Genomic DNA, 22,867 nt, shown 5'->3' on the forward strand with positions numbered 1-22,867 from the left:
GACAAAGATTCGCTATCAGCAGAAATTGCCTGGTGCCCCTTACAATCAAAGAGAGTCACCCGAGAGACATTGAGTACCTATGGATTCGCCTCCAGTGCTCCTTCATCCTCCGCAGCCACACAGCCTTCAGAGCAACCCGAGCTCTGGATCCAAGCCTCTGATGCAATCAGGAAGCCTCCAGTACTGTTGGCATCCTCTGGAGTCCTGGTTCTGATACCTGCCACCCCTTCAGGTAGACTTGAGCCAGCCTCCAGCAGTCTGCAGCCAGTGGCAGTCCTTGGCCACAGCCTGTGTGGGTTCCTCACCTCGAGTCACCAACAGCCTGAAGGACGCACCAGGGCTTGATGCAGCCAACGCGAGGGCGCTGAGCAGAAGGACCGCAGTCTAGAGTTCGTCCGTCACTGGGCATCAAGGGATTGAGACAGAGAGATGGTGGCAGAGTGGTGTCAGTGGTGCAAATAGAGGAGAGAGTATGCCACAATGTACAATGATGGCAATAGAAGAACATATGAAATAGGAGCAGGAGTCAACTCCACCTACCTGCCTTTTTCCCATATCCCTTTATTCCTTTTTTATGTAAAAATCTAATGGATTCTTAAATATGTTTAATGAAGTAGCCTCAACTGCTTCCCTGGGTAATTACAGATTCACTACTCTCTGAGAAAAATAGTTTTTCCTCATCATGACACTTGGGGTACAAAGTTAATTTGAATGGTTTTCATTTTTGTAAACAATTTATTGTGAATAAAGTCTATTTTTTGGGGAAAAATATGACAATAATAAACGCTCATTTCGTCAAAACAATGGGCAAAAACAGGAAGCAGGCTGCAGGCTCTATGGACTTTAGCTCCCACAATAGTTCACATTGATCACTTCTGACAAAGGCCTCCTCACCATTTCCGAGTGCCTCTAATCATTAGGAAGCAATTCAAATAGAGTTGAACAGTAAAAAGTATTTCCTAAGTTTGTTTTTAAATTTAGCATGTAATGAATTTGCTCAATAGCAGTGGGACACTGGAAACTGCTACTAATTAAATGAACTAACAAATATATTGTGGAAAAAATAACCAGAATTGTTAACTTGGAGCCTTGAGATTTAAGATGAGTTGCTTCCCATTTTTACTAGTTCAGTGGAGTGTGCAGAGTCACATTTCTACTGTCGTGCAGCTCGGAAATAAGCCATTTGGCCCAATACCTTTATGTATTGGGATAGTTTCCTCTGAATAGTTGGCTATCTGAACCAATCCCATTTGTCTGTGTTTCTTATCAGCTGGGAGAGGGCTCAGATATAAATGTGTTTAACCAATTTCAAGAGCAAAAAAAAACCTCAAGCATTGAAAACAGTGGTCAGAAATATCTGAGATAAGATCATAGACAGGGCATGTCAGTAGGTCATCTAATAGAGTTGCTGCCTCACACTTCCGGTTCATTCCTGACCTTAGGAGCTGCCTGCGCGGAGTTTACACATTCTCCCTGTGACGAGGAGACTTTCCTCCTCCATCCCAAAGACATGCAGTTTGGCGGGTTGATTGGCTGCTGTAAATTGTCTGTGATGCATGGTCCAATCCAGAGGGAGTTATTAGGAATGTGGCAAGAATAAAATGGGGTCATTGCAATTCGATGGGCTGAAGGACCTGCTTCCGTAAGAAGCGATAAAATTTGTGAACTTATAACAGTGAAGGCAGAAGAAGATTATAGCAAGTATAAAAGAATCTGGGTTGATAACTGTTCAAATTGCTGTAACAGAGGCAAGATAAGAATTAAAAGTCTGGAGAGGTAGGAAGTTGTATAAAACCTACAACCACAGAGCATGGTGGTGACCACGTATCAACTGGAATCCAGCTCTAAATACCAGCCTCTGTCTACTCTGCTTCTATTGAATCGCCAATATCCATATCCACTATTGGATAGAAAATGTGTTCTTAGCCCCCTGCTCCAGTCACTTTCCACCTATGACTGGAGATGATCCATAGTTAGCTCCTTCTGAAGTCCACAATAGTTGTTTACATTGGGGCCCAGTGGTTTCAGAATCTCCATCTCATGAATTCCCTTCTCAATCTGCTCAAGCTTCACCATGTGCACCATGTGTATTTGGGCCTGATGCCAACTCCTTCTTGAGAGCAACTCCTCATGATTTCATGCTCTCGTGAATTAGATTTTCCTGTCCCAAAGAGCAATTCTGACCAATTCTGATGAAGCAGTTCAACATGAATCAAACATCTGCTTGAGGTCCAAAGTTGTTAAATCATCGTTAAGACCGAAAGGTCATAAAGTATCTGGATTAAATCTAAGATGTTCTTGCTGGAGCAGACTTTAAACTATTCCCTTGGCTTGTCTTGAAGTAAATATACATAAACAATCAATGCAAGGACACCCGAAGCTCAGATGTGAACAATCCCCACTCTACAACCTAAAATAAGAAGATCTTCCTGCCTGTCCTGGAAAGAATCAGATACCCAATCCAAAACTAAAATCACTTTGAGCTCTAATGCATTTCTAGACTGGTTCAAATTCAGCCACACAATCTATACTGGAACTTGAAGCTTGATACAAGGAACAGATTAAGAATGACATGTTATCCAATAACTTAATAAAAACAATTGGGCACTTTGGAATCATTGTGGGTTGTTGAGTTTTGATGGATGTGTCAGCCAGAGGTGTAGGTGATCACCTTCTCTTTCTCCTCTTGTCACATCCACAGACAACATACCCTAGGGCTGTAACCATAATATCAGTGATGGAGTCTTCCAGACAGATTTCCGATAAATCATCGCAGGGGATCACAAAACCACCAGTGTCCCAAATTCAGTTACTTTCATTTATGTCCAATATTTAATCCTCAAACTGATCTGATTTCATCTAATTTCTCCAGCTTTTACTCAAGTTTTAAAATAAAGTATTTATCAGGTTGTTATATTGATTTTATGTTTTGTTGTTATCTCAATTGTTGACATTGAATAACGAAGGGTTAGTGTACGTACAGCTGAATGTAGATGCACTGTCAACATTGGTCATATCTTTGGGGTTTGTTCTCATGCAGAGTTGTGAATGAGTGATAGGCAGATGAAATGCCATATAAAGGCCATGAATGAGACACCACCTCTCCCACCTTCAGTGTCCCATCACCTCTTGGCCCCCTCCACGGCTGTTCCCATCTCTCCTTTTAGTGCCTGCTCTCTCTCCCTGCCCCACTTCAGTCTTGAAAAGGGCCCTGATCTGAATGTTTTACCATCCATTTCTCTCCATGAATGCTGCCCGACTCACTGAATTCCTCCAGCTCCTCTCTTTTTCTCAAGATTTCAGTGCCTGAAGTGTCTTGTGCCTCTAGAATTTTCCAAAAGATGTACATGTTGACAAGGATATAGCAAATAAGCTAGCATAGTTAGGGTTGTGGTTACAGCATCCGCAACACAGGTTCGAATCCAGCGCTCTCTGTAAGGAGCTTGTACATTCTCCTTGAGATGTGTAGGGTTTCCCTGGGTTCACATCCGGCGCTGTCTGTATGGAGCTTGCATATTCTGCTTGAGACATGTGTGAGGTTTCCTGGGTGCTCCAGTTTCCTCCCACCCTCCAAAATGTAGAGGATTTTAGGTTAATTGGGTAGGAGGGGTCTCAATGGCCAGAATTGGCTTCTGCCATGTTGTAAATAAAATAAAATTTAAAAATTTGAATGACGATGATGGGGTGATTGCTCTATTAATCTCTTTTGTAGGAGACTGTAATTTAATTAAGCCTCCAGACTCTTGTGACTAACCTCACTTCACTAACATTATTTTTCTGCAGAAATTTCCTTGCTGTTTGGGAGACGTTACTGTAATTTCTGTTTACCTTGCTTTTGAAAATTTTTGATTTTTCAATAAATTGCAAGAACACATAACTTTGTGAACTCACCATATGAATTGAGGAGCAGATATTCGTTGCAGGGTGGTCACAATGCAAAGTTGATAGAAACGAACAATAAAGCATGCTTGAGGGAAACGCTCCTTCGTCCATTTTCTGAAATACCACTGGAGATCTATACATCCTTGCCTTGACATATAAACTGGTGTTTAAAACTTTGCTTTATCCTTAGGTCTGCCACAGGATTGGAGGTTATTCTGCCTCTGGGTTAGAAGGTTGATTCAATACTATTTTTTTTGACCAGTTATAGTTAACTCCTCAAAAATTTTTTTTAAAAATTGAACCCTACATAATCAGATTTATGTTTTAGATGTGGTCAAGAAGTTGGACAATTTCTGCATTCTACTTGGAAGTGTCCTAAAGTTAAACGTTTTTGGTCGGAAGTTGGAATTTATTTAGAATGAATAACGGGTTAAGTTGCCACAGGATCCAATGTTATTTCTGTTGGATAATATTAGGACTATAAGACCTAAATTGAAGTTAACTATGTATCAACTTGAGTTTGTACAAATTGCTTTAGCAGGTTCTAGGAAGTGTATAGCTATAACTTGGAAATAGTATACCGATTTAGGGATGGAGAGATGGGATGTGGAACTTTGTAGCTGTATTCCACTTGAGAAGGTTATTTATAATTTACAAAATAAATATCAGATATTTTGGAAAATATGGCGCCCATATTTTCAAAATGTGGGTATGAATGTTTAACATACTCTCTGAAGACCCTACCTCTTGGTAACCTCCAGCATCATATTATTAAAAACTTTACAATATCTCTCTTCTATTTTCCTTTTCTTCCATGTTACTTTTTTGGGGGGTTGGGGAGAGGGGAGGAGGGATTTTGCATACCACATGTATAAATTTTGAAAGTTCTTTATTGAAAGAAATGTATTTGCTGTTGTGGCTTAAAAATTGCTAAATAAAATATTCAAAAAGAAAACAATAGCCCATGAGCACCCGAGGCAGGTCACGAGGAGAACATACAAACTCTTTACAGACAGCGGAGAATTCAAACCCTGACCTCTGACACTATAATGGCATTGAGCATACCATTCCACCCCTCGAAGCCACAACGAAACAAACATGAAACACTGTCTAATTGCAGATTAAGCCTCGGTCTCTGCAGCAGACTGCAAAGTACTTATTAAGCATTTGCCTTTGGCCATGTTTAGCTTTCCTGCAGAAATGAATAAATGCATAGATTAAAAGTAGATTAACCGGAGAGTGTTTGAATTTGGCATGGTAACCTTTCCTGAGGACCTTACTGAATGCCTTGTTAGTAGTCTTGTAATGAAGCTCTCAAGAGGACCTGCATTCATAAGAATAAGCATTGAATAAGAACTAGAAATGCAAATTATGCTGAAGGGAGTTCAGCAAATAAAAGTTAGACAGCATCAGATGCTTCTTGTTCATATTGGCTTATACATTTTCCCTATTTAGATTACATTATGCTCACAGCCACAGCACATGACTTATCAGTCTCCATGGTGCTTTGGTTACATAAACTATTATTGAATGCTGACATTCTAAAGGGTTACCCTATTAATATTATCAGAACACATGGTAGCCATTTATACCCACACTCCTGTTCGACTCCGAATCATGGGTCCTCTACCGGCATCACCTATGGCTCCTAGAACGCTTCCACCAGCGTTGTCTCCGCTCCATCCTCAACATTCAATGGAGTGACTTCATCCCTATCATCGAAGTACTCGAGATAGCAGAGGCCGACAGCATCGAATCCACGCTGCTGAAGATCCAACTGCGCTGGGTAGGTCACGTCTCCAGAATGGAGGACCATCGCCTTCCCAAGATCGTGTTATATGGCGAGCTTTCCACTGGCCACCGTGACAGAGGTGCACCAAAGAAGAAGTACAAGGACTGCCTAAAGAAATCTCTTGGTGCCTGCCACATTGACCACCGCCAATGGGCTGATATCGCCTCAAACCGTGCATCTTGGTGCCTCACAGTTCGGCGGGCAGCAACCTCCTTTGAAGAAGACCGCAGAGCCCACCTCACTGACAAAAGACAAAGGAGGAAAAACCCAACACCCAACCCCAACCAACCAATTTTCCCCTGCAACCGTGTCTGCCTGTCCCGCATCGGACTTGTCAGCCACAAACGAGCCTGCAGCTGACGTGGACATTTACCCCTCCTTAAATCTTCGTCTGCGAAGCCAAGCCAAAGAAAAGATTCCTTTAAAGAGAATGTGACCATGGCAGTGGATCTGCAAAGGGCTCAGCGGTTGAAGGACCTTACGGGATGGTTACCATGGCGGTGGACCAGCAAGTGGCTCACGTGCTCAGGGTCCCACACAGGCTGCGGGCGAAGTGCTCGGGGGACCCACATGGGCTGCAGGCTGAAGGAGACTGACACATGGGAACCAGGTATTGGATCTGGGATTTGAGAGGGTTCTAAGGGCAAGAGGTGTTCCCGAAGGGCCTCGGGTGCTGAAGGCTTCCTGATCACATTGGAGGTGGATGTGGAGCTCGAGTTGCCGATGGATTGAACAGGAGTCCGTGCGGCTACGGAGGCTGCGGGAGCGCTGGAGGCAAATCCATGGGCTCTCGTTGACGCTGAAGGGACCCTCTTTTGTTTCTCCTTCTTACTACAAGGGGCACCGGGCGACACCAATGTCAACTCTTTGCCTCATGGCAGCCAGAAGGCAAATATACAGTACATGTTCTGCACTATTACATAAAAATAAAGGAACCTTGAATCAATCTTTATGCCTGGAATCCTTATAAGTTCCTCATTCTTGAGCATCTCATCTTTGAGAGAAGGCCTGGCAGTGGTGCTGAGCTCATGATTAACTGGTAGGGCAGACCCAATGGGTTGAATACCCTAATTCTGCTCCTATGTCCTTATGATCTTATGGTCTCAAAGAGAAGCTGGGCATATTCAGCCACCATCCATGCGGACAAATGATCAGTTACCGTTCCAGATCAGGCCCCTTTCTGGAAAATAAAGTGGGAAGGCCATCTCTTTCCTCCTTTAATCTCAAGAAAGGGTCCTAACCTGGAACATTGGTTCACCATTTCTCTCCATGGATGCTGAGCTTCTCCAGCTTCTCACTGAGTGATCTAAATTCCAGCATTTGTCATCCTTATCCTTGAACATCTGTCCAAAATCTTCACTGACTCAGTTCCCAGCAACTACTCCCGGCAGTGTTGACAGCTCTCCTAGTGAAAGCTTTTCTCTTTGAATCCTTTGCTCATAATTTTTTTGTTTCATTCGCCATGAGGAAAAAACTTCTTTCAAATGAACTTATCCAAAGCTTCCATCATGAGATAGAGAAAAAAAAACATTTTGCACCTCACAATTTGAATTCATCACAAAATTTTGACATTTTTATTTTACAAATGTGGTCACTACAGTCATGCAAAAACAAAAAAGTCACCGTGTACAAAGCAAAATCCCACCAACAGCAAGTAATAAAGATTAGAAAATTTGTTTTGGTGATGTGGATTGAGAAATATATAGTTGCCAAATATTGGGTATAATTGCTACCCTTCTTTGAAATATTAATGTGGATTTTTCATCTCTTTGATAATTCACACAATGCTTCATCTGAGAGATGGCATCTCTGACATTTGTTTCACCCCTTTTAGACCATAAGACCATAAGATATGGAAGCAGAAGTAGGCCACTCAGCCCCACTTCACTTCCTTCTCCCCATAATCTTTGATACCCTGACTATTAGATGCCTATCAATCTCTGCCTTAAATACACCCAATGATTTGGCCTCCACAACCAATCAAGATAAGAAATTCCACAGGTTTACCACTCTCTCGCTAATGAAATTCCCCAGCATCTCTGATTTAATGGGCGCTCTTCAATCCTGAAGTTGTGCCCTCTTGCCCAAGACTCCCCCTACCACGGAAAACAACTTTGCTACATCTATTCTGTCTCAGCCGTTCAACATTTGAAATGTTTCTATGAGGTCCCCCCTCATTCTTCTGAACTCCCAGGATTACAGTCCAAGAAATGTCAATGCTAATCTCTTCATTCCAGGAATCATTCTTGTGAATCTTCTATGAACCCTCTCCAATGTCAGCACATTCTTTCTTAAATAAGGAGCCCCAAAACTCCAAGAAAGGCCTCACTAGTGCCTTATAAAGCCTCATCATTATATCCCTTTCATTCTCAAAATTCATCCCAGTTTAATCTGTGCTATCTCTGAAGAAGGAGTTGAACTTATAAATTACTGGTAGGTTATGTCATAAATTTCTACATCCCAAACTTTTCCAACTTACCTGGAAACTCCTGAAGAAACTCATTGGAAGCCGATCAAAGAAACTGCTGGAGGAATTCAGTGGGGTGATCAGCACATGGGGAGGCAAAGGGATGATCAATGTTTTGGGCTGGGACCCTGCATCAGATTTATTTTTTGCTCCACTCCCGGCTGTGTCTCCTGTTGTAGAGTATCAACGGAATTATATCTGCCATGGATCCCCATTTAAGTAAAGTTCATTTTGCAACACACAGAAGTGATATTTCAATATCATGGATATTTGTGTTCCCTGGGAAGACTGAGATAATTTCCAATCTCCAATTAGTGTAACCCACAATGAAAAGCTGGCCTTTCGTGCCTTACCTGAGTGGGATGAATTTCTTCCAGGCCTCACAGATGAACAGAGAAGGTTGTTCTTTTTCTCATTACAACAGGCAGGTCAGGTTTCATTTATACTCTCTTTTGCCTCACGGAGCTGCTTAATGCCTTCCAATCCAAAACAATCCTGTTTGCTAATTGTAAATCCCCTGTTTGACACTGAAGCACTGATCAAATCAGTGGTTTTACCTAAAAACAGAAATGGATTGTGGAAGAGCAATGTTCAGGGACCTATAAGAAGAGGAGTCATTGCTGTGCACTTGCTCAGCCAAAGGAGATGTAAGGTGCTCCTTCTGTCCAATAGCCTAAAGGTCACCCTCAGGCAAGCTGTAGAACCTGTTTAGCTCCCAATCGGGCTCATGTGAAGCTGTGAATTTCTGGTGGTGGATGGTTTTTGCAAGCAGATTCTATAAATTGGAATTTATGGTTGTAAAACCAAAAAACGCTGGGCAGATGAATCTGCCGATCAATGGCCAGGGTTCACCCGTCCTGTATGGACACTGAAACTGAAGAAGGCAACGGGAAACCACTTCAGTACTTTTCCCCATGAACTCAACATTGACTACAGTTTCAACTGAAAGACGGAGCCTTCACTGAAGGACAGCGGGGGAGGCAACAACTACAACTCAGAGGGTCAGAGATTGTGACGGATGAAGAGACCTGATTGTCCACGCCCAACAGCAAGGCACCCGAATGAATGAAGAAGTGGCAAAGTACCCAAGGTTGGCACAGTACACAAGAATGAAGGGCTACACAGAACAGTGCTGGAGAAACTCAGCAAGATGCACAACATCCATAGGAAGTAAAAGGCAGTCAATATTTCAGTAATGAGCATTTTAAATTCTTAGATTGTAATTAAAAAGAAATTATAACTTAAATTTAGACATACAGCACAGTAACAGGCCATTTCAGCCCAGGAGCTTGTGCCGCCCAATTACACCCAATTGATCTACAACCCCGAGTATGTTTTGAATGGTGGCAGGAAACTGGAGCATCCGGGGAAAACCCATACAAACACGAGGAGAACGTGGGATTCGGGAAAACCCACACAAACACGAGGAGAACGTGGGATTCCAAATCCATTCTCGATTGTTGGCGCTGTAACAGCATTGCTCCAACTGCCATGCTAACCGTGCCTCCCTCTACGTTAACCTCGTTCAGGAGGCTACCGAGGAAGGGAGCCCAAATCGCAGACTGCTCCTTACGGGCGCTGCATGACCTGCCTAGTTTCTCCAGCACTTTTTCTGTTTACTGCATTCGACGCCAGCATCTGCAGATTTGGTTATTCACCACCACAAGACAACTTCTCGCCTCTGCTGCTTGCCCAGGTCTACAATGGGGCAGCCACATGGTATGATATTTTCAACATTGGAACCAAATCAATAAATTCTTTGAGATTAACTACTCATTGCCAATGATGTTCAACTTTCCTGCTGAGATGGCTATTCAACTTCCTGACAAAACTCCATGGTTAATAAAATCTGAAGCAAATGGTTAATGAAAGGTCACTCTCAACACTCCTGATGAAAGGTCATTGATTGGAAGCCTTTTCTCTCCCGCATCAGGTGTCTGACCTGCTGCATTGCGTTATGATTCTGTATTTGATTTGGTTTTGCAGATTAAAGTGAGAATGGCATCCCATTTGAGTTGTGAGATGTGCTGCCTGCAAAATGGCATGCCCTGTGCTGCTGTGCTGCCCATCTTCTTCATCCGCACCTGTTCAGCAAGGTCTGTGCAATGGTGAATAAATTGCAATGAATGTGGTTTCAGGCCTAAGAGAGCCCTGTGCAATGATGGAGAGCGTAATAAGGCATGGACCCCCATCTTGTATGCTGCCTTCTTCCTGATTTGAACAACCCTTCTGTGGATTGAAATGCTGTGGCATTTCCTCTCCATTTCAAACTGAAGCCCCACAACATTAATATACATTTTCTCAAATCTCAGTCTGTGAGCATTAGATGACATTCCCACAGTTCCAAAAGGATTAAAAACCCTCTTGTTCCGTGCACTCTTTGGTCAAATGTGCCAATATTCTCCATTTCTTACCATGAATATATACTTGCTTACAGCCGTTTTCAAAGCCATTTACACATTTATCATTAGTTTGCCAATTTCTGGCTTTAACTTTAACATTTTATTCATGATCAATTTATCTTATAAGAGGAAACTAAGGTGCGGTAGCATCTTGACGTTAGCATGTTGAACGTCAGGATTATGTTCACCCTAATCCTCTCTTCTCCCATGAGATTCCAGCTAAATCCATCTGCTTCCATGATTTAAAGTTCCAAGTCCAGGAATCACATTATCCATTAGCATGCTTCTCCTTGTTAACTATCAGACTGCAGCAATAGAAATTAGTCCAGATAGTGTTATATTTAAAATAATATTGTAATTATTAATTAACAATGATATAGCTCCTTAAATATTTATATTTATCAAAACTTATCTAACGTAACCCCCGACTATGTGTGAATACTGGTGTGTGTGTGTGTGTAAAAACTCAAGCCATGACAGCTCAAGGCACAATTCTCGAAAGGCAGTTCAAATTTCAGTTTTGGAAATTCAGTGTTGTCACGCAGGCTTCAGATGGATGCGACATGCAGGCGTTAGATGAAAGTAGCAAATGGGTGAAAGAGTCCGGGGTAACAGAATGGTTATAACTCACTTCTTCTTTGGTGAAGGGGACATGAAACAAGTGATGCTCACAAAACTTCCAGATCCCTTTTCGTGGGTCAGCCGATCTCAAGTGACCCTCATTCTGGTCACTATCCAAGTGCATTTCTTCTGCCTTCAGAACCCTTTCTCTGGTTCAGCTGAACAAAATTGACCTTCACTCTTTTGGTCACAGAGTAGTATTTTCATAACTCTACCACAGATAGGAGGAAATCAGACTGATTGCCTTTATTCTCATTCCTCTATCACAGACAGAAGGAAATCAGACAGATTGTCTACAATCCCACATGCAAATCCAGTACAGTATTGCTTCCAAGAACTCCTTGCTCCGTGTTGTCTCCTTAAAATGGCCTGCCTGAGTAAAACTGTGCACTCAGTTTTAATTTGTTCATTACATGGTCTCTGCACCTGGGTTTTAGGGTGCCTTGCTTCTCTTCAAATGTATCTAATTTAGGAACATGCTGCCTTCACCCTTCATTCAGTTTCACAGACACTCCAAAACCTGGAGAGCTTTATTAAATCTGTTCTCTTAAAGTGACAGTCCTACATAAATGAAAATGGACAGAAAAGGGGAGCACATAATACTCCTCCACAATCTTCATCAGTACTGGAGCACTAAAGGACTGTGTTCTTAGCCCCCTACTCTACTCACTTTACACCTACGGCTGTGTAGCTCAGTACAACAATAATACCATTGACAAATTCATGATGATCCCACGGTCGTGGGTTGCATAAAGGATGGGGATGAGTCAGCGAACAAGATGGAGATTGAAAATTTGGCTGAATGATGCACCAACAACAACCTTTCACTCAATGTCACCAGAACTAAGGAGCTGATTATTGACTTCAGGAAAGGAAAGCCAGAGGTTTACAATCCAGTGACCACTGGGGGAATCAGAGGTGGAGAGGGTGAGCAAATTTAGGTTCTTGGGAGTCACTATCTCAGAGGATCTTTCCTGGATCCAACACACCAATAGCTTCGTGAAGAAAGTGCATCATCGCTTTTACTTCCTTAAGAATTTGCAGAGGTTGGGTATGACACCAAAATCCCTGACAAATTTCTACAGATGTGTGGTGGAAAGTGTGCGGATCAGCTGCATCATGGTCTGGTATGGGAACACCAATACTCCTCATTTCATCAGTACCAACCATCAGATATCCTTTTTTACCCTCCCCACATTCTCATCATCTCCACCCAGATTCTATCACTCATTTGGGGTTTATACAGCCGACAACTAACAGACTAATCTGTACAGTTTGAGGAATTGTTATCTTTAAATTTAGACATACAGCATGGTAACAGACCCTTGCGTACAAGAGGCTGTGCCACCCAATTACATCAAATTGACTACAACCCCTGGTACTCTTTGAAGGGTGGGGAAAAAAGCTTGACCCCCCCCCCCAGGGAAAACCCATGCAGATTGGGGGAGAAAGTATGAACTCTTTACCGACAGCATGGGATTCAAACCCTGGTCACAGTTGCTGGCGCTGTAACAACGTTGTGCTAACCACAGTACTAATCATGATGCCTAGAGAGAGATAGTGAGATGAAACTAATGGACTGGGAGGGAAACACGTGATAGGAGCAGAAATAGGCTATTCAGCCCATTGTCTGCTCTGCCATTTAATCAGGAGCTCATCCACCTTCCCACTCAGCCCCACTGCCCGACTTCTCCCCATGGTCACAATATCCTGGTACTGCTTTTCCATGGTCACAATATCCTTTCACCATGTCCGTCCCTGACTGCACCAAGATCAGCCGGGAAGAAGTCGGAGTCCGAATGCAGAAAATTAATTTTCAATGATATGTTGTACATCATGGTTTTGTGTGCTTGAGTAGACATAAAATATGACAGGAAATTACAAAAAGAATAGGTTATATCTATTCAGATATAATAGAAATGTATGTAATCAGTATGTAATAGGAACATTTTAATGTGATTTTTGTGATCAGCAGATGCATGTTTTTCCTAAAGTTATGAATGTATAGCCTTGAGGTCTACTTTGGACAATTGATGTACCAACAATGTAGTCTGTCTAATCACTGCTCCACATGTAATTAATTATATTTCCTTGAAGTAATGTAATTGGTTAGTATTTTATCAATAAGAGTTTCACTTATCTTGTTGATTCCATCACTTTTCAATTACTAACAACTAATCCAGTTCAAACCACTCTAGTGTATAGCTGATGGCTCAATATTTCAGGTTAATAGGAACACACGTCTTAATCCTATGGGTTAATTTGTACTAATAGAATAAAAATGAGAATGAATTTTGGAGAATGAGAAGTGGGGCACTTCACGTGTTTGTTGCAGTTCTGGCTCAAGTTAGATATATTATTTTGTGTATGCTTTGCAGAAATCTCATCAACACAAGTATTTAAAAAAAAATAATATGAAAGGCAATGAAAACAAATGTCAAAGAAAACTCTTCCTCTAAACTTTTTTTTCAGAGGGTATGCAGTTCATTTGCTCTCTCAATTAGATGATGAGAGGCTTACATAAAGTCAAGATTCCCGTTGTGGACACTTTAGGAAAAATTGGTTTTGAGTAATTGGGAGAAATAAGTCAGGAGAGCTGAGCAATGATAAAGAAGGCTAGCCAGCAGTTATACCACGTGAGGAGTTTGAGGAGATTTGATATGTCACTAAAGACATGCAAATTTTGACAAGTGTACCATGGAGAGCATTCTGACTGGTTGATTAACAGCCTGGCATGGAAGTGCCAATGCACAGGACAAGAGAAAACTACAGATTGCTGTGAACTCAGCCAGCACTATCACGGGCATCAGTCTTCACTCCATCGAGGACATCTATAAGAGGCAGTCCCAAAAAATCAGCCTCTATCCTCACAGACCCTCACCACCTCACATCAGGAAGGAGGTAGAGGCGTCTGAAGACTAACACCCAACATTCAAAATTAGCTTCTTCCCCTCTGCCATCGGATTTCTGAATGGTCGATAAACCACAGACACTACCTCTCTCTTTTTGCACTAATTTATTTATTTTAAAAATGTTAATTCAAGCAATAATGCAATATTTTGAAATGGTGTGGCAAAATAGAAAAAAATTGTGACATGTTCATACTGGTTTTATGATGTGATGGTTAATTTAAGAAGAAATGAAGGCCCATTGACCAGTTCACTTGGCACTAAGCTGGAGACAATGGGAACAATAAGCCCAAGTTTCATGGATCAGAACAGACCATGAAGTTATCAAACTTTGGGAATCCCAGAGTGTTTATGAACAAACCTCTACAAGTCTAGAAAGACTTGTGTTTCGATGGCATCTTTCAGAAGATTCCAGCCATTAAAAAAAAACTTTTAAAGAACAGTTACGATTGTTGGATGCATGGCAGTCAATTCTGAACAAAGCAAATTCTCACAAACGGCAATTTTGTTAACACTCAAATGAGTTTGATTCCCTCCACAACAGCTGGGGAATTTAAATTCAAGTAATGAAATAAGCACAGAATAAAAAACAATTCTCGGTAACAGGAGCCTCAAAACAAGTGGATTATTGCAAAAAGCCACCAACTTCAATAATGAAGGAAATTTCCCAACCTGGCCCTCTATCCAACATTATCGGATGCTGACACAAGCTATTTCAATAATATACTTAACGGTTTAAAAGCATCCCATTTCGATTATGAGTGGCACGGTTAGTGTAGCGGTCAGTGCAACGCTATTGCAGCACCAGTGACCCAGGTTCGAATCCGCCGCTCTCCATAAGGAGTTTGTATGTTCTCCCCGTGACCGCGGGATCTTCCTCTGAATGCTCCTGTTTTCTCCCACATTCCAAAGACACACGGGGTGAGTAGGTTGATTGGTCACATGGGTGCATTTGGGCAGTGCAAGCTTGTGGGCTGGAAAGGCCTGCTACCTCTAAATGTAAACAAAAAGTTATCACTCACGCCAATTGTCAATTGTCCATCTTTCAGCTTCAGTGGATTTTGGTGACAATCAGTTCAGTGCTCCTTGTGTGACTCCAGACCCACCAACATATTGACTCTTCAATGCCTCTTTCATTCACGATCAAGCGGAACTGCTAAATGAGAGATAGAAATCAGTAATGACACCAGGGGTCACTTCTCTGCTCCTTCCTGAATAATATATCCAACTGGACGAGCAGATGGTGATTTGGTATCACATGAGAAAGACTACCAGCATTGTCAAGATTCTTATTCTGAAGAATTTAAGAATTTTATAGAGTTAAAATTTTGAAACAAACGAGTATATTTTAACGAGCAAATTTCTGTCTCGCTGGGTCTTGAGGGTGAGAAGGTTTGTATCTCATTCCATTTTAGTGAAACTGCTATCTACTTTGTCCGCACTTCAAATGGTATTTATTTCCACTGTACCGCCACTCACTGATTAGGAGACAATGTGTGTAATGCTAACTTTACCTCTGGGATCTGAGTTCAAGCACTAGATTCGAGCGATGGGATAAAAGCTTTCTCTCCCTGCTGGCTAGTATCGACCCAATCTGAAATAAGCTTGAGAAGTCACATTGCTGGTACAAGAGGAAGTGAGAGCATGGAACTAATTGCCACTGTCATCCGCAGAAGCTGAAAGAGGAATAAATTGTTGTGTGCAATGGAAATGGGACTTTTTAAAATGAACAGGTATATTAGCATGAAAGCTTGTGTCAACAGTTAGTGTAGTGGTTAGCGCCACGTTATTACAGCGCCACTGACCCGGGTTCGAATCCGGCACTGTCTGTAAGTAGTTTGTACGTTCTCCTCGTGTCTGCGTGGGTTTCTTCCGAGTGCTTCAATTTCCTCCCACCCTACGAAAATGTATGGGATGGGGGGGGGGGTGGGGTTAGAAGGCGAATTGGTCACAGGGCTATATTTAGACGGAGGGGGTTCGAGGGCTGGTAGGGCCTGATACCATTCTGTGACTCTTTATGTGGAACAAAAGAACATCTCACTATGTGGGACACAGATGTTGGGCAACTTAATTAAGAAAAGAAGTCAGGTCTAAATTTTCTTCTTCTTCCTTGAGCTGAACACGTACAAGGAATCTTATTTAGTTTAATTTTAAAGTTTGCAATGCTGTTGTTTGATGTAAAAATTAAAGTCAAGGCAGAGATAACTAACCATTCCTAAAGCATTTAATTGGCTGTAAACAACTTTGGACATTTTGAGTTTGTGAAAGATTCAAACTGTTCCTTTCTTTTTCCAAACTTCCTATTCTTCCATGACCAATGTTGCCAAATGAAGGGGCTGACTTGACGCAGAATGTGGAGTAAATAAAAATGTTATATTTGGGTTGCATATTGGTGATTTGCTCAAAGGCCGATGACATTGAATTATATCCAGAGCAGCCGGAGAGTTTAAATAAAACTGGACCTGAAATCTAGTGTCAGTGACAGTAATCATGAAACTTGTGGATTATTGTAAAAAGTCAGGGTCCTCCAGGGAAGAAAATCTATACTTTCTGTAATTCCAATGAATTCTGAACGGCTAAACTTATATACCTTGTTGACAGACACCATCAATTCCAAAAATATAGCAAGAATTTGTATTAATATTTTAGCAGCCTACAGTAAACAGTATTGACGAAGGGTTCCAGCCCGAAATGTTGAGCATTCATGCTTCAAGTTCAAGTTTATTGTTATATGATTGTTCCTATGCATCCAGATAAAACCGTGTTTCTCTGGACCATGGTGCACACTCATACACACACAATGGCCAACACATAATAATCACATATATGTATCAGTGCATAATTTAATATAAATATTTTGGGATGATTTTCTCAGTTCATCAGTCTCACAACCTACAGGTAAATGCTGCTGCTTGACCCACTGCCTTCCTCCAGCAGATTGTTTCTTGTTTGCTCCAGATTCCAGCTTCTGTCATCTCTCATATTTTAAGTAACGCTTAAGTGTCCACCTCATACGACTGTGTGCCGATGCTGGTGTTTGACAGGGCTTTGGGGGCAGGAGTTCATTCAGTTCCTGTCATACAGTTTTTAATGTCATGTTTTTGCTTCATGTCGTACACTATTCTCCTTGAGGCATGATAGATAGAACTAGACCATCTGGAAGATTAGATTTGCATTGTCAAAGGAAATCTTAGTGCAAACCCACAGGGGTGAATGAGCTTTCAGAGCTACTGACACTTCATCCCTGCAAGGAAGAGTTGTGCTTTCTGGTGAAAGAGTAATGCCAAGCTCACCAGGAAAAAAAACTACACGTGCACCCTGCATCTTAAATGCTTCAACAGCTCAAGACAAAATGGTATAACTGAGACTGGCATGTTTATCTTCTACCAGGCTTGTGCAATATTAAGGAATATTCATATATACAGGTACGACGTAGGGAACTTAAATAGCCAGTCAAAGTGCATTTTGACAGATGTTATTTTATGTCCAGAGCACCAAAGCAGGATTTAACATCTGCTTCTTATTAACACCTGGTTAGATTACAAATAAAAATTGACAGCTTGTTTTTTTCCCCATAACTTTTATTTTCTGTAATGAAGATTTTGTTTTGCAAATTATTGAACATAATTACCACCTATTTATTTTTTTTAAATTTAGACGTACAGCACGGTTACAGGCCATTTTGGCCCACGAGTCCATGCCGCCCAATTTACACCCAATTAACCTACACCCCTGGTACGTTCGAACGGTGAGAGGAAACCGGAGCCCCCGGGGAAAGCCCGCACAGACACGAGGAGAATGTAAAAGCTCCTTACAGACGGTATGCCAACCGTGCCGCCCCTACGGCAACCGTGCCGCCCCTGTGCATTGATCTGGTGTAACCAGTCTGCGTACAATTATTAAGCATACTGAGTCTGTTAAAGGGCCCATTAAATGTAGAAAAGGAAACGTAAAAACATAATGAAAGAATTAACCTTGACAGTCATGATTCCTTTGCTGCTTCAGATGCATTAACTGATTGGCTTGATTTATGCCAGTGCATAGAAAATCAATAAATATTCATACAAGCGGACATAGCTGGCTGTGAGCATTTCTCCATATTCACAGATGAACATTTTCAATCAGCCACCCTAATACATTGCCGAACATAATAAAAACAGGAATCAGACATTGCTTTGTTATGGCTTCTCAGGATATGGAAGTTGGTTTCAAATGCTTTCTTAAAATTTACTGTAGAAATATTTAAAATAAAATGATTACAGTCACATGCACCTTTCACATCCTCAAAATATCCTGAGTAAATACTTTAGAGATGCAGGATCCAGTTGTCAAAAGAACACAATTAATTTGTCCACTGCAAGCTCTTACATTTGTGAGTGTGTAGGTCTTGGGCTTGGCAGATCAGACAGTTCATATTGAGAGAAGAGTCTCACCATGCTGACTGGGGAATTAAATTGTGACATCGCATGTAACCCTGAGATTCTTTTTCCTGTGGGCAAGGCAGAATGATCATTTATTGGTAGTGCAAAAATCTGTACACAAGAAGAATCATTCACATAGAAACAAATAAAGAAATGTAAACAAACTGCAAAAAAATCAATAAAGTGCACAAGTGAGAATCCTTAAATGAGTCCCTGATTGAGTTTGTTGTTGAGGAGTCTGATGGTGGAGGGGGAGGTTCTGGTCCTGAACCTGGTGGGGCGAGTCTTGTTGGCACTGAGGCCTCTTTCCTGATGGCAGCAGTGAGAACAGAGCGTGTGCTGGGTGATGCGGATCCTTGATGATTACTGATACTGATTTAATCTCTGTTACAGGGAAATAAAGTCTGTCATCCTACATTAATGGTTCATACATGTTCCATCACTGTGATTGATTCTTCACCGCCTCTGTTTATTGTCGAATGGAGTTGACCTCATTAAATATATTTAAGACAAGGTTGGATAGATTTTTACATAGTAATGGAATTAAGGGATATGGGGAAACAGCAGGTAGATGGAGATGAGCCTATTATCAGATCAGCCATGATTACAGAGCAGGCTTGATGGACTGGATGGCCTACTCCTGCTCCTATTTCATATGTTCTTATTGGATTTTCTTTACTTTTGAATCTCTCTCCCTTTTGTTTGGTACCTGTCAATCAGCTGCCTCTGTCTCCCACCTGTCTATCATCTTTCATCTCTCCCTGTTCCATAATCCCCTACTGGCCTCAGTCTAGCCCCACCCATCCTGTCTTCATTGTACTGGCTATCTTCCCTCTGCACTCTTAGTCAAAATGAAGAGTCTAACCCATAAACATCAACCATTCCTTTCTCACCCACTGAGTTGCTCCATCAGATTTTTTTTTGTTTTAAAATAACTTGTCGTCTTTCAAATGAGTTCCTCCAGAAATAAGCTTTTGTTGATGTGACCTTCGTCGGTTGGATTAATAATTCTGGTAAACCTGTGAACCTGAAGCTCCAGATCCATTGTTCATCTTGCCCAATAAAACTAGAAATTTGTCTTTGGGCTAACACATGGTAAAAGAACATTATCTAGAAGAGGCAATGCGTTGTTCAGTAAAACCCCTGTCATTCAGAATTTAAACACCAGGCAACCTCAAGCAACTGGCAAAAAAAAAATCAAGGAAAATAAAAAGTTAAAAATTAAAATAATTAAATAAAAATAAAAATGAATAAAAATTAAAAATTGTAACAGTGAATGTTCTCTGAAACAGCACATAAACCATTGGTGAAGATGGGAGCAAATATTCAGCCAGTGGAGAGCCTTGGTCGTGCTTTGCTTATAGCAGCTGTTTGAATAAAGTTGTGTTTGAATAAAATGGTGTCGCCCAGGTTGATGCCGCTCGCTGTTGGGGTGACTCTCTTAAAGTGTCTCCTTATCCCTGCTTAGTAAGGGTATTTATCTTTATGAGTATATTATTAAGTATATTAATAGGTCTTTATCTGTAAACTTGGGGGAGTGGGAGGTTAATTATGATGGCAGCATGGTTAGAATAATGGTTAGCGCAATGCTTCAAACCGCCAGTGACTGGGGTTTGAATTTAAATTTAAATTTTGTAAGTTACGGGAATTACCTGATTAAAGCAAACTTTTCATAATTAAGGACAACAACACTGAATTTTTCACATTACTTTTCATTTTGTCTTTTAAACTGTTCATTCTTAATGTGCATTAGTTAGACACAGTAAGAATGAGTCTGAAGCAACCAGAAAATTTGCATATCCGGCAACTACCAATCCCCAGAGGTGCCAGATACTTGGGGTTTTGCTGTATTCATCTTCCAAAATTAGCCGTCGCCACCTTCCGTGGATATGGACTTCAGAAGTGTATTCTGTCTAAATCCATGTGGTCAGGGTATTTGGGCAAGGATGACCTTCTACCCCAGTACTCCTTCCTCATCACATAGCAATGCACCATCACCAACTTATCTCCACGCATTCACTAATCATGGCTCCAAGTTAAGGACAACCTGAATTTTAGCTTGTCCTTCACTTGTGTCCACCATATCTGCCAGTTTGGAATGGAATAAACACTTTGAAATTGCATCCCTACTCCAGATTATGAATTCAAACTTTCCATAGCAGTGGTTCGAGCCCATTTGCTGTCGAGATGAGCCACTATCTTTCAGCGTCTATGTTTTCTGGCCAACGTGCTGCTTGCTTTGAACGGATGCAGCTTTTATGATGATATTCAGTGCACAGAGTAATAGAATGAGAGAGCAGCAATATTCTTCTGCCACCTTGACTTCAGATGGATTAAAAGCTGGCACCAACTTTACTCTTTAATTATAAAACTCTTTAAAAACTGGTCTTGTGCCAGACTAAATGGTTCCACATGAAAATACTTAATATTTTCATGCAAAGCATTCCAGGATAGTAGCATTGTATCCCTCGTACATAAAGATTACTTAGCCAGCAATTCATTAAGAATAAATGTTTGGTAGATGTGTTCACAGGTTGATACATGAAAGGTACTGGGTGGCATAAGCTTTACACACACAGTCTCCCAGATGGTTCCCATATGAGAACCAAAGGAGTGGATATTGCTTTTGTATCTAAATTGTATTTTTATTTTCTATTATTTGTATGTTTTATCTTATGTTTTACGTTTGCCTCAATTTAAGAACCAAACCAGACTGGAAAATGCACGATAACACATAGATTTGAAGGGATGGATGAAAGGAGCACTCGAATACAGATATCTGAATGTGTTGCAGTATACAGGCTTACTGACCCTTTCATAGAACACCCACCCTCAGTACTGGTCCACAAGCTCCAAAACCTGCACCTCTACACCCACGGCAAGTGGATCCTCAACTTCCTCATTGGAAGACCGCAGTTGGCATGAATCAGAAACAACGTCCACTCTTCACTGACAAGCAACACAGGCGCTTAGCCCATTGCTTTACTCACTCTACAACCATGAATGTGTGGCTAAGCACTATTCAAGGGCCATCTGCAAACGTGTCAATGACACCACGGTCATCGTGCAACGGCACTGATTTACCACATCTCACGAACCAATAAAGAATGCACTCACTCAGTATTCGAGCAAATTTGGGAACCGTACATGGAACAGAAAAGTCCAACCGCGGACCTCCACCCCTTAAAATGACAGAATGAGAAGAAGACGAAATGAACTGACCCAGTGTGTAAAAGTAGACGACACAATTATCTTGTTTATTTTCATTGTGTGATGACATTGTTTCATGGGTTTAATGTATCATATGTTGTACGTTGAGTGGGTGGGGAGGGGGTGAGAAGAGAGGGGGGGAAAAAGGGAGAAAATGACACTGTGTATATTCAAGAGGGAAAGATTTATGTGTATTTTGGTCAATATGGTTCATAGTGTGATAAATAAAAATATTTAAAAAAAAAAGAATGCACTCACTCGTTTCTTTCAACACACCTTGAAGTCAACTTTCTTTTTTATATTCACTGGACATTACATTACATTCTTTAACTCCCCAAACACCACCCAGCTAAACTCCTTTGACCTTCTCATTGGCTCACTGCCACACAGGGGATCCTGACACTCTCACTCTTCTCCTCTTGCATCTGAGATTCATCACCCGTATACTGATGCTTAACACACCCACACATACGCACTATTACTCCCGCACTTCACATCGCTTAGCTCATCAGCACCAGCCAACACCACTTCCAACAAAGGTAAGTATGCGATGGTGACAGTCACAGAATCACAGACAGCAATGAGGAAGCGTACAGGAGTGAAACAGATCAGCTGGTTGAACGGTGTTTCCACAAGCTTGCACTCAATGTTAGCACAACTAAGGAATTGATTGTGGACTTCAGGAGAACACAAACCAGTTCTCATCGAGGGGTCAGCAGTGGAAAAGGTTAAGAACTTCAAAATTCCTGGGTGCCAACATCTCTGAAGATTATCCTGGGGTCTCCATGTCAATGCAATCATGAAGAAGGCTCACCAGCGACTATACTTCGTGAAGAGTTTGAGGAGATTTCTCTAAAACATAAATTAAAAAATAAATAAATGCAAGGCATCAGACCAGAAGTCAATACAGAGGATCATTAAAATGGCCAAGAAGATAATTGGGGTCTCCCTCGCCTCCACTGATGACATTCACCGGGAGCATTGCTTAAATAGGACTCAAGAATTATCGAGGACCCCCACCGTCCATTGCACAGTATTTTGGACACTAATATCAGAAGCAAAGGGACCAGGCCGGGAAACAGATTCTTTTCACTGGTGGCAAGATTGAATGGTATCCTGTAACCTTGGGTCTCTGATCAATGAAACGAGTAAATTATTGCAGA

Source organism: Narcine bancroftii, chromosome 11 (genome assembly GCF_036971445.1).
Source record: "Narcine bancroftii isolate sNarBan1 chromosome 11, sNarBan1.hap1, whole genome shotgun sequence".
NCBI classification, from domain to species: Eukaryota; Metazoa; Chordata; class Chondrichthyes; order Torpediniformes; family Narcinidae; genus Narcine; species Narcine bancroftii.